This window comes from Alligator mississippiensis, chromosome 3, assembly GCF_030867095.1.
Source record: "Alligator mississippiensis isolate rAllMis1 chromosome 3, rAllMis1, whole genome shotgun sequence".
NCBI classification, from domain to species: Eukaryota; Metazoa; Chordata; order Crocodylia; family Alligatoridae; genus Alligator; species Alligator mississippiensis.
In genome coordinates, this window is record NC_081826.1 from 32505975 (window position 1) to 32519869 (window position 13895).

At 42.2% G+C, this 13895-nt stretch overlaps 1 long non-coding RNA gene across 1 annotated transcript in view; it reads left to right on the forward strand.

Annotated features, from left to right (window-relative positions):
- Positions 1-793: 793 nt before the first annotated feature.
- LOC109285188 (uncharacterized) overlaps positions 794-13895 on the forward strand; it is a 125235-nt gene continuing 112133 nt past the window's right edge. Inside the window, exon 1 of the long non-coding RNA XR_009460643.1 lies at positions 794-857. This is a non-coding gene — a long non-coding RNA (uncharacterized LOC109285188). The remainder of the gene's footprint in view (positions 858-13895) is intronic.

Below are 13895 nucleotides of genomic sequence, written 5' to 3' on the forward strand. Positions count from 1 at the left end.
GTGAAAACGTCTTTTCCCACCAACACTGAATAATTTAGAAATTTTCAAATTACACAATATTTGTTCAGTTATTTTCATGCCATTGTAAATGGATGTGGCCCTTGAGTCAAGTTCTGCAGACAAAACATAGCCTGAACCCCAGTGATCAAAAGTTTCTTGAATCAGGACAGCTTTAAATATGTTTTAGGTACTTCCATTTTTAAGTTTCATCAACTTAAATGGGACTTAAGCATGTGCGTGCTCTCTGTTGATAGAGGCTGTGTTCCACCAGATCCAGAGCGAAGGAAATGGGTAAGGGAATCTAATGTGGTTGACATCAGGAAGTGTTCTTTACCCTTCTTGCACACTGAGGCTTCAATCCCAGGTCAGACCCCAGCAAAATTAGAGCAGCCTGACCATGTATCAACACAACACAATTCAGTGCTATATAAATCTCCAAGTTGGCCTCAAACAAACAGCTATGCTTTCCTTTGCTCTGTTCTAAGAATTGAAATTACTACTGAGCATAATGGCTTCTCAAATGCCTGAGATGGTAGCAGATTGGTAGGGTTACTACACACATCTCAGTACCCAAACACTTGTTACTATTTCAAGATTGCATTTAAATGGAGAGGGAGGGAACCCCAGATTTTATAATTGGAAAAGAGCTTCATTATTACAGGTTTATGTAAAAAATCTGTCTCAGAAACCCTTTCTTTTATGCCTGGTCCCCACTTACCTTCCCTTTACTTACCCTCTTTTCTCTAGCTTGACTTTCAGGGACTTGCCCTTTAAATTTGTCTGAGTCAATCAGGTCCAACCTTAAAGAAATCATTCTAGCCTAATTGCTACTTGCTGTGTCTCTTCTCTCCTTGCTGGTAAGAGCCTTTTTGAACTTTTGCTGTATGTTTCTGCTTTCATTTTTATGCTACAAACACAACTATTAAGTTGTTTTTAAATTTTTTGTTTTCCCGCCTATGTCTTAATATTGAAAAGATGCAAATGATGGCTGCACCCTTTTTATAAGGGTGGCTACAGGATGAAGTTGAATGCTTTTAAGATATATTACTACACAATTAGGTCTCGATTAACCCTTTAGTAGGCCCTAGGCAAACAAACTCATGGGCCCCTATTTAATATTGTATATTTACTTTTTTCACTCAATAATTATAATACATAAAATAAGCACAACTGGGCCCCTTCTTCACTTAGGGCCCTAGGCATGTGCCTAGTTTGCCTATGCATTAATCCAGCCCTGCACATACTGTTTCTTCAATCAACCATTACTTCTGTAAAAAAAAACAGCTTTTGGGGGGAGGTGGGGTAGAAGGGGCTAGGGGGGAGAAAGGGAGAGGAAGGAGAATATTCCTCAAAGTGGATTTTTCAGTAAAACAGAGAGAACAAAATATTTTAGTTGCTTTATTACCTTTCCCCCTTTTTTAATTCAAAATGTCTGTAAAAGTTTAAATGGAAATTTCAGAGATCAAAAGTTCTAGGCTAGCTGTTTAGTTTTATCTGTTGCTATACCATAACATAGAATAAAGACTGTAATTAGCATCTGAATGAGGAGCTCTTATTATGATAAATCTGCTATCACAAGCTATGTAGCACATTGTTTTGTTCTGGATGTGAAGCAATTTTATCTTTATTCAATCTACATTTCCTTTTCAAGAAGCTGTGCTTGACTTCCTTTCCCTTTCACTTACTGGTGAAACTTCCATAGCTTCACTGCAGTTCCCTACTATATCTCTTCCTAGGAGTGAAATAACTGATTTGGATTCCAGGGGATGTTAATGTTATCTAATCCACCTGGCACCTGAAAGAGGTCCAGACAAGTATTTTAAGTGCAATTTCACTGTGCAAAGAAATTGTGTAAACTGTATTAGGAACAAAGCTCTGGAAGTACCTCCTAGGACCTGGGTCACATCAGTCATCACGTTGTGGGGCTCTTTGTTCATGATTTGTTTTTCATATGAAAATTAGTTCAACCCACATTTTTTAAATGGACCTGTAGAGTCAAGCTGGATTCTTTCCCTCTCGCACAGCATCAATTAATAAAGGTTCTGCAGGCCAAATGCTGCTTTCTGTTACCTCTCCATAGCCTCTTTGTTTTCAAATTATGCTCTCAGTGCCAGCTGTGCAAACCTAGTGCTTATCTGGGGGTTTCCCAGGTGCAGCTGGTTAGAGCTTTGTAAACAGCCTGTCCACACCCTCAGGAAAAACTTCTGTTAAGTGAGAAGCTGCACTTTTTGCTATTAGCCATTTTTCAAAATAGAACTACAGGTTAAGTTAAATGAAGTAATTGTCCAAACAGTGCAGTCCCAAAGTATTTTCATTAGTATCCCTGGCATAATATCAAGGACTTTTAGGGAAAACAGAAAAAACAGACAAGAGGAGAATAGCAAGAGTTTCTGTGTCAGCTTCCCATCTACTTCAGGTGAAATCTGCAGTTTCTTCTTGTCTTTTCACAGTACTTTGTGGACTTCAGTGGCAAATTATATTTCTTCTATAGGATGGTTCAAAAACATGATGAAAGGATATAATTATTGAGTTCCATAGATATCAGTCATACTGGCACAGAGCTCTGTCTCTGGCAATTTAGCAAACACAAAGAGTTTCAAGAAGTAGTGCAGACTTACCCTCTTGGTCAAGCATGTGTTTGACCTTGGACAAAAATTCTGGAAAGTTGCAACTTGTGTAAGGAAAATTGTTATTGCTGATAGTGTTGGAGCAGTAAGAATTTCTTGGTGTTTTAAACGATTTTATAGGGACATTCTTTAAGCAGCCTGTGACAGAATAAACTGCATACTGTCCTCTCCTCCATTCATCTCCCCCTCCCAATCTTAGCTGTGCGCTTGCTTTCAGATAGTCCCTCTGGAATATTCCCTTGCTTTTCCTCTCTCTGTCCTGCTTCCAGAATCATCTTTCAGTACCCTTTTGTCCAAGAATTATTCTTCTGCTGTCTCTCCAATTATCTTCTCATATCCTGCCAGAGGTGTATGATGGTGCTAGGTTGGTCTGTCAACTCTTAGCTTCTATTCTGTGAAAGTCTCTATACAAATCAGTATGCATTAGAGGGAAGCATAAAGTCTGACTAATAATATTTAAAATAGATATTATTTTGCCTTGTTCCTTGTGGTGCATAAGTCAGATCAATCATTTCTCTCTTGTCCATTGTCTATTTTTGTGCTTCTTGCCTTTTTAATTCTCAGCTCACTTATATCTTTGCCAATGGCTTCTCACTATGATATTCTTGGTCTTTCATAGCTTCCCTGCCTTCCCCTATCAGCTTCCAGTTCAATGCTTACTTCGGCATCCTGTATCCTTTATTTTTTTTTATGGAAAAGGTGGTTCAGGCTTGTAGTAACTTGCCCACTCTTTTTTCCTATTTTCTCATGTATTTCAAGCCTTGTGGCCCTTTTTGTCCACCTAACTTGATGTTCTTCATAGACACTGTGCAAGTCCAAAGCAGCTAGTTTTGTTGCTGTATTTCTACTCCAGATCCCACTGTTGATATTATACTATTGGTGTTTTACTAAAACCGTATGAGATTTGTTTTTTACCCTTCTTCCTTCCTCCCTCCCAGTTTCCTTAGGACCATAATTTAGGGAACCCCCATGAGCTGTGTGCTGCAGATAATGGACAGCACATTACTGACTTGCAGATGTTTTGGCTTGCACTTTTGAGTGAGGCAGCCAACTACACTGGAGGAAAGCAGATGCTTTGGAGAATGAGAGTGTAGGTAATACACCTTCTGTGAAGAAATATATTAATTTGCACTATTTATCTGGTCAGCTTCACTTTCTGAGGTGTGATGTGAAAGGAAAGGTAAGAGGTACAGCTCAGGAAATTACCAGAGGCCTTTGCTAATCACTGCACTAAACCAAGTCTGTGTGTCTGTAGAAATAAAACCAGCACTACTGAACAAGTGTTCAAGTCCCATGGGGAATTCACTTGCAGACCTGGGTTTTCTACCACAAATAGCCATGGCCATAACCCCAAATTCCCATTTTCTTACTTCAGATTTCTATTGATAGGTTCATAACTCCCCACCTAATTGCTTAGGTACTTGAGAGGGCAAGGCATCTACCCTATCCTGCCTAGTAAAAACTTACTTGGACACAATTCAACTACTACACATGGTCAGAACTGATAACCATCATGGCTGAATAAAAGGTTTAGGTGCTTGAGGCTGTTAGTGATTCATACCTCTGAAGAACCCCATTCTCCCACAGAAGCCTGTTCTGGTAGGTGTGCTCAGAGCATGTTTAGCACACATTGTACATTGAGTTTAGCATCCCTTTCATGCAAAGGGATACAATGCAAAAATATGGAAAGTGCCCATATTCGCACAAGAGCTGAGTGATCAGAGTAAAGGAAGTGGGAAATCTAGGCTCCTGGGCGTCTTCAGCCTAAGGATGCTCAAACCCACATCTTCCATGAGAGTGCCCTTGTCACCAGCCCATTAAAGGCTGGACTAAGGGCAAGTTCCACCCTTTATGTTAGACCACTGTGCAGACAGAAATGCAAGAATCATGGGGCTAGAAGGAGATCAAGCAAGAGGCCCTGCTTCTGTAGCCCTAAAAGGAAAGTGCTATCCTCTGGGGTGGGTATCCTGAGCTCTGATCCCTGCTTCCAGTGCAGCTAATGAAGTTTATCTAATGACTCCTCTAATGCAAAATGCCTAAGTAATCCCTGGATGGGGGACAGAAGTCTCATTTAACAAGACAGTGCCCTCCCCTGAGTACAAAGTCAGTCTTCCTCCTCTTGCTTTCCTTTAGGCACCAGAATTCTTGAACTTTTTTCTCTACAGTAGCTATGTTTATTTCTAGATTATTGACTAGGGAACTGTCCTGGAAAGTGGGAACTGTGGGCACCTATACACATGTAGCAAGGCTGCTCCGACACACTGTAAGTGTGCTATAAGCATGTCAGAGCAGCCTCATTCCAGCTTTAGTTAAAGCACCCCCACCACCATTTTTCAACACAGGGATGCTGATACATGTGAGGTTCTAGGCACTTTAATTAGAACAGCTCTTGGAGCTGCTTTAATTAATGCGCCCCGACCCCACTCCCAGAGCACGTGTATAAACACACTGTGTGTTTGCTTTCATGCTCCCTCCTCCTTCCCCCACACTTAAGCAGAAGAGCAATTGAAGCTAGGTCTCCTATTTTCTGGGTTATTGGACTAATTGTCAGTCTGTTACATGGATAGTGGGTGGTAGCACCACAAACTTAAGTGTAAGCTACTTGTTGAACACAAAGGAATTACTTGGGTCATGGATGTCACACTCACTCTGGGCCCTGGATTGATCCAGACTATGGGGGCTCCTGAGCCAGAAGTTACTGCTGTGCAGCTGCATTTGGAGCTGTACAGGTCTGGGGGCTATCACTGATGGCCATATCCATCAGGGTCCAGGGGCCTGAATTCTGTGACAGGTCACATCCTCCACAGCTTCCAGTAGATATTTGGAACTGAGTCCCCAGGCCTGACCAGGGAGATTGGGATGTTCACAGCTGTATATTGAACCAGGCTCTGAACTCAGTCACGTGAGGTAAGTTTGCAGTAAATTAATTAAAGTTACTCCCATTTCATACCAGAATCTAGCCCATAATGTGTTGTTTATATGCTAATCTATATCTCTTTTGTCCCATGAATATGAAAACCCATTGATTGCTTCTTTTGGCTATTGTTTGTACAAATGCCATCATATAGCAGTCAAAAAACCCTGCCTTTTTGAGTGTTGTCTTGTGGCAGCTTTCATCATACAGGAATTCAAACTCCTTTACAGACAAGGTGCACTTCAATTGCATCACATCCTGGCCCCCCAAAATGCAACTAGCTGTAATACTCAATAGGAATAAAATAATATACAGTTGTTTGTGTAGGAAGTGAAGATACTATTTCCCAGTTAAAGCTACACAGATAATTTAGCTAGGCAGGATATAATTATCTTTGGAATTTGTCTGGTTCATCAGTCATAATGTTTTTGATCGCCTGCTTGGATTTAAAAAAGAAAGAAGAATTAGTATTGACTTTGGAAAAATTAGAATAAAGTTGTAAATGCTCTTTTGAAAGATGAAGGGGAACATTTAGGGTAAAATGGTGTGAAATGAAGTGCAATGAGGAAACCCAGCTGAGTGCTAAGCAATGTACAAGGGAATCTGATTATCCAAAATAAATGTGCTGATTCAGGAGCACATTTGAAATGAAATTAGGAAGGCTAGAATATAGATGAGAGAAAGTGGTAGCGTTGATGTCAGTATGGCCAGTGTAGTGGGTATGGCTGAGATCACAGTATCAAGGGCTAGGGTCAGACCTTACACAAATCAATTTAATTGATCAGAAACCGGTTTAAACCTGTAATAGAACATAAGTTTAGTGCACATAAACCAGTTTCAAAATGGCTGAAACTGGTTTAAGATAAACCTGGTTGAATGTAGTATGAGACTTAACTGATTTGGGTCAAATAAGTTTATGCAATGTCTGTCCCAGACCCCATCCTGGTTTAAGTTAAACCAGAGTCCCCCAGCATCTCAGATGCTTTGCAGCTGTAGGCTTTGCTGTCTGTTCCAGAAAACAGGGCTGGCTCCTCCCCTCTGCTCCCTAACCAGAGCTCCAGTGGAAACTGTAGGTACAGCAGGGTCTGCCTTGCTTCCCCCTGCCTTACCCCCTGTCCCCCACTGCTGACTGCTCAAGCAGGGATTTCCCCCTTCCTCCCTTCTCCCACAGCATGGACCCCAGCCCCATGGACTCTAGGCATGTGGTATGCTAGCTAATGCTGAGTGGTGTTTGTATCTCCAGTTTCACTGGGACAGGCCAACAGAACAGTGTCCCCTTACTGCTTTTTGGAGCTAATCAAGAGGTCAGCTGGTAATGTCCCTCCATTCCTTCCTGGGAAAAAAGCTGTTTCCAAAGAACTTGAATTAATGAGGGAGGCTTTTGTTTTTTTGATGGGTTGATAAATGCTGTGTTATCAGCATCCTGCTGGGTTCCTCATCTGTCAGGTTTGCAGACCATATAAAGAAGCAGGAAGAGGGAGATTGAAAAGCTCTGTATCATGAGCAGATGCATGCACTGCACATACCCCCTTTGCTTCAGACTGCTAGCCCAGGGCTGGGGGCTGGCAACACTCCTGCCCCTTGAGCAGTGAATGGGTAAAAGCCTGGGAGGGTGCAGGCAGGGTGGGGTTTACACCCCTCCCTAATGAGAGGTCCTGCTGGGGCCTGGCCATGCCCCCCCTCTGCTCAGCACTATGGAAGGGAAGGGAAGGGAAGGGAAGGGACAGCTTCTCTAGTGCTCCCTGGCCTCTAGCCTGAGCCACTGCAGGCATGTGTCTACATTTCTTCAGCCTGGAGGGAATGTTTGTGCAGTTGCAAACCAATTCAACCTAGGCAGGTTAGACTAACCTGCAAAGATCAAATCAATTCAGGCTCAGGCTTTCTGAATGCCTGCCTTAGCCTAGCTGACTATAAGTGACTGTATAAGTTGAGGAACTTTAAGGTTGCTCCAACTTATGCAGGAGCTAGGTGCAGGCCATAGTGTCTCAGTATTACCCCATCTCCCAACCTTGGACTAAGACTAGCCTGCCCTGCCCAGGAATCTAGGCCTTAATATCTGTAAAATTCTATCACTTTTTCCTATAATGGAATAGTGCTCAATAGTGCAGGAAATATGGAAGAAAAGAGAAACAGCTGTTCTCCACAAAGCAAACCCCTTTCAGTGGCTGGCACCCAGAGATTTTAAGTCCCATACTTTCTGCATCTTATTAATTACACAAATCAGAGACCAAAGCAACTGCTGGAAATGGCCTTAAAATTCAAGATGTATCATTCATTCTACTCTTGGCAGCATTATATGTACAATACTGCAACTATAATGCATGTCTTTTTAAATTAGTGCATTACCAAAAGAAATAAGTGATTAACTATGTTTCATTTTATTTTTAAGCTGTTATTTCAGGGATTCTTATTGGATTAAATGGATACTATCCAAGTTTCCTTCTATTTAACTCCTCAATAGCAGGGCTGCATTCTAATTATACTGTTTAATTTGTGAGGAGTTCTTTGTCATTAAACCTTCAAAAGCCTGATTGGGAAATCTGTAGCACAGAAGCTAAAGGGACCACCATCCGCATTTTTACCCAAATCAGGGTTGAAGGAGAACAGATGTTTTGTTAAGTGTCCAGTGGGTTTACAGATTTAAAATGTTTATCCTAAGCATATGATATGCTAGTTGTTCAAGCATTAACATTTTTTATGTATCAAAACAACACATTTCTATTATTTTTCTATTCTGCAATGTATTGTAGGACTATGTTTCCTATCTGACACTTAGAGTATACTTAGATTGGGTTTTGGAATATGTACAGCATTTCTTCCCTTGTTTCTGGAGGCTCATACTGGCATTAACTCAGGCGCAGCTAAGATAGAAAGCAAAATACAGCCTAAAAATTTCTGGCCAAGCTGAAGATCCAAGCTTTGGATCTCCTAAGCCCTATCCCTGGACTCATGACCTGTTTTGAAGAAGAACATTAGATGAACCCAAAGGCACATGCCTGCAAATGCTCACTCTTGTGACGAGTCCTGTTGTCAATATGAGCAAGGCTCTGTAGATTCAGTACCCTTAGAAAGAAAACAGAATAGGGTGTAGTTGTAGTTATCCATATACCAATAAAACTGTAAGTATATTGTCAGTGGTTGTAGATGTGGCACAGTATGGGATAGTGTGGGTACAGAGTTACCAATAGTTTAATGGATAGTACAATACTACAAAATGCAGAGGAGTTAGACGGAACAAACCATCTCCAAGCATCTCCCTGGCTCAGGCCCAGACACACCTATGTAATAATACAGATATGCACTGACACACCTAAATACTGAGGTGGGGATATATATAGATCTAGATCTATAGATCTAGATCTGACAGACAAAGATTGTGAATGCTGCACACATGCACAGAGATTTTGCCTGTGACACACAGAGACTTTGCCTGTGACATCCTTGTTAAATGCTGTGCTTGTTCTGGGAAAGCAAAATAAAGTTGCTTCTCTCAGTCAAACCCTGCACAGAGGTGTATCGTTTGCTTTGTGAACAGAAAAGGCATGTATGATTTAGATCTTTGGCATCTCTTTCAGAGATACAAAACCACCACCTCCTTGAACATGAAGTCTTTTCTCTGATCTTCAAGTGAAGGCATTGTTGTTAAGATGGGTTGTGCTGTTAACACAGCCTGTGGGTACCACTAAAGCAATTCACCTATGAGCTTGTGCTCATGAAAGCTTATGCATTTCTGATTCAGTTAGTCTATAACAGCAATGTTCAGTGTTTTGGCCCCACAGGCCAAATGAGTGTCATGGAGCCAGTCCAGGCTGGATCAGGCCTCACATGCTGGGGTTAGGCCCTGCACTGCCTTTACCTGTCCCTGTATGGTGGGATTGGGCCCCATGCTGCCTCTGCTCAACCCTGCATGCTGGGATGAGGCCCCACATGGCCTGGTCAGGCCCCATGCTGCCCTTTGTGCCTGGATCAGTGTTATGTCACCCTGCATACCTAATCTAGCTGGCCTATTTGACTCCCCATAGGTTTGGTAATATGGCAGCTGGGGAGCAGCAATTGATGCTGCCACTTCTCCCTCGATGACAAATTTTTGGATCCATGGGGAGCCCCATGGGCTGGATGACATAGCTCCAGGGGCCAGAACTGGTCCACAGGCTAAGGGTTGAGCTTTTCTGGTCTACAAGATGCATCTCAATCCTGCCTTTTACCCGTTGTTATGCACAGATGTTAAATGTGTGATGGGAGAAAAGTGTTTCTTCTAGAAAAAAAAAAATCCAGCTGGTGAAGGAATTACTTGTGGAATAGTACTGGCTCTTCCACAAGAAAAGGAGAGGACCACTAATCAGAAATATCACTCTTCTGCCATACCAGTTTGAACAGCTGTATACTTCTCTAGGGTGGTGAGGACACCCTATTTCCCACAGTCCTCTGCTTTCCCTCCAACGGAGGAAACTGGCTCTGTGATAGCTTGCCCCTAGGTAGGCTATCAAGGAGCCCTGTGGGGATCCTGGTATCAGTGCCCCTTTTCACTGGGCAGACTTGGGTCACCTTGGCTAGGGACAGACATTCAAAAAGCCTGTGCCTGAATTGATTCAATCTTTTCAGGTTAGTCTAACTTGGCTAGGCTAAATCAGTTTTGTAACCAGACAGACATCCCAGAAATGCAGTCACATGCCTGCAGTGGCTCAGGCTAGAAATAGGGAGGTAGGAGGGGTGCTAGAGAAGCCCTCCCTTCCCTTGCACAGGGCTGAGGGGGTATGGCCAGGCACCAGCAGGACACTGTGATTAGAGAGGGGTCCCCACCTTGATAATGTAGCAGAAAGCCCCGTTTTCCTCTTGCCTGCAGTTGCTCTCCCCTCCTTGAATATGTTTTTCCTCTTCTACCTTTTCTTCCTTCCTCTTTCTTTCACTTTAATATAAGGAATTGTGTTTTAAAATTTGTATGTGTGCATTTTGTATCTCCCCGTGTATTTTGGTATTTTTATCTATTTGTGTGCCATAGCATTACTTTTATAGCTTATATTTTATACTCCTCACCTTTCAACTAAATGTGTTTAGTTTTAGAAGTAAGTTATACTTTGTAACAATGTTAACAAGGGCGGGAATCAAACTGCCGCTTCCCTGTATCAGGCGGGCCCCTGAAAGAGCGAGTGAATCAGTGATTGAATGCGTAACACAGTAGCAGGCAGCAATTAACACCTAGGAAAACTGCAGATCAACCAATAGAAGAAATCAATAGAAGACAATGTAGCAACTGGGAAATCTCTAAACGTCACCATTCGAGGGCTAGAAGCCTTGGTCTGAGTTAATCAATGCTGGGGACCAACTTTTGGAATGAATATCTCCAGATCAACTGCTCCCAGAGCCCTATTCAAAATTCATCAACGGACTCCCAAACCTGCATGTACATGTGGATGACCCCTGGGGCTGACAGATGCCATCCAGTAGCCACTGAGGGGGAAGTCCAATGAGGGTCAACGACCCCTGGATTGGGCAAACCTGAAAACTGAGGCGTCACCAAAGTCTGCCAAGGACAGACAAAAAACAGTGAAAAGTGACCCTCAGCGGCGCCCTCTTGATCTCCAACTTGACCGGCACCCGGCCTGTCCAGCCAGAAGGACCAGCCGGTGACCCCCTTCTAGAGGATAACACCACGCTGAAAGAAGCCTCGACAGCAGACTCCAGTAGCTTGCTCCTGTGTGTGCGCGCGCGCGTGTGTGTGGGGACCAGCCCCAAGGTTTATGATTTAACTTCATTACAGTGTTTCAATCCACCTAATAAACCAGAATTTTAAGGATCCCGAGTTGGACATTTGTAGCCAACATTATCAGAGCATTTATCAGCTCTATTATCAGCATTTAACACCACATCAGAAAATAAAGCCTTGCTCATTACAAGCTCTTCTTAAACAGCTTTTTCCAAAGGGAAATGCATACCAGCCTCTAGCTTCTTTATTATTTATTCCATTCAGGAAGAGCACACACCAACTGCAGATGCTTCCTCAGCCTGACAAAGGGTTTTTAAATCCAAAAGCTTGCTAAGAAAAAAATATCCAACTATTTAGCTGGTCTAATAAAACATATCAAATTTACCCAAAGAACCTAGTCTTCCTTTTCCAAAGGAAGGAATGCAGGGACATTACCATCTGAGCTGTAGATTACCTCTATGAAGCCCTAAGCGGACACTGTCCTATTTGCCTTACACAGCATTAGCTAGCATACCACATGATGGCTACAGTCTGTACTGTGAGAGAGAGGAAGAAGGGATCCCTGCTTAAGCAGTGAATGGTGACAGGAGGGGGAGGGGGGTGTGGGGAAGCCAGGCAGAGCCTACTGTGCCTGCAAGTCTCTGCCAGAGCTCCAGCTAGGGAGCAGAGAGGATGGGCCAGCCCTGCTGTGGAGCAGGGAGCCCCGCCTAGCCCAGCCCAGAGAGCATGTCGAGATGCTAGGGGAGTCTGGTTTATCTTAAACCAGTAAGGGGTCTGGGAGAGACATTGTATAAACCTGTTTCACCCAACTCAGTTAAGTCTGATGCTACGTTTGCCCCAGTTTATCTCAAACTGGTTTCAACCATTTTCAAACTGGTTTATGTGCACTAAATGTCTGTTCTGTTACAGGTTTAAAGCAGTTTCTGATCACTTAAACTAGTATATGTGTAATGTCTGTCCCTAGTCCATGGGTCTATTCAAGCAGGGGGGCAGTCTCCCAGTCTGGATTACCCCAGAGGGTCTAAGCCCTGGGGGAATGCATCCTCCTACAGTCCTGCTGACCAGCTGATTGGCAGGACAGACAATGGGGGCATTTTCTCATGTCTAGAACCATTTCTCCAGAATGTTTCAAGCCACATCACATGGCCTTCTGCCCCCTGCACAGGCTGGGGACAAGGGGGTATTTCCCTGGAGTTGGACCCCTCTGGGGTTTCCCCCTTTCTGCTGATCAGCAGGAAAAGGAGGGAAAGGGGCATTCCCACCCATGGTCAACCTGTCTGCTATGGGGGCAGGGGGGTGTAAAAGAGCAGTTCCCTATCGCTCTCTGGCTGGAGAGCTTGCCTTTGAGGTGACTTTCTTGCTCTTCAGGCAGGGGGCTGGAACACCCCCCCCCCCCATCTCATTTTCCAGTATTACACATTTTCTGGAAATTTGCAGCTCTGAAATTGATTGTCTGTCTATTCCCTAAGTTAGTACAGCAAGTATTTGAAATAATGGAAGCATAAGGATGCCCTGACTGTCTCACACAGGTTTTAATCATAATCAATAGTATATTTTCATATACAGAAGGAAGAGCATGTACTTCTGAAAAAATTGAAAGCCATTACACCATGTACAATATGGTATATATTTAGGCCAGTGACATTTTATTCAAACTGACAATTAGATGACTGTGAGTTTCATAATTTTTCCTTGGCTCTTTAGAAACATAGCAGGCCTTTAATTTATGCATTTTTTGTTCATAAGAAAAGAGAAAATATTTGTTGTTGTTTACTTGAGAAAATGACTCAAAGGGTTATGATTGCTAGTTGAGAACTACAGTTTGGTTATGAATGGTATCAGTCAGTTGGCAATTTTTTTTAAATTGCAAAGAGCCAAGTGCCCACTTTCTAAATGCATGCAAAATAAAAAGGAACCTTTTGAATTAAATGGTTTTAAAGTGTGAAGCTCAGAGATTTATGGCAGAAATATTTGAGCTTTATAGAAATGCAGTGATAGTTTCATATTAAGCTGTGGGATGTAGTTACTTCTTTTAAAATCCCATTTTTAAACTTTTCAGTGTTGGCACAGAATGAGCTACATTGGTAGCACTGATACTATTGAACTCCCATAAATTCAAATATTTTCATTTTTTTTCTCTTTTCATTCTCTATGTAACCTTTCATATTTCCTTTAAAGATGAGTCATGGAAAACTTGGAAAGAAATTCTAAACAGTTATGCCTACTACATTCATTTCTGTGTTATATACAAAGGATTTATGGACCAGATTATGCAAATTTTTACTTGTTTGGTTGTGGCCATTTGCACCAGTTTGCATCAATGTTTTTGGAGACTGGCTTGGACTAAAGGAATACTTAAAGAAAAAAAGATACATGCAAATGTCCTTTGTAATAAGAAAAAGGTAAATATTGTTGTCTTTATTCAATAGTGATATAAAATCGTAACAAAAATGTTATGATCAGTAGCAAATCCAATTAACTTAGAGTATCTGACTGGTTCTTATGCAAATTTATTTTTTTTTTTTAAATGATGATTTGACCAATCTGGCTAGAGAGGTTGGTAGATGAGGCTAATTTGGGAGGAATTAAGAATATAAATCAGAGACAAGGATTTCTTAAGGTGGTATCTTTTATTGGACCAACTATGTAG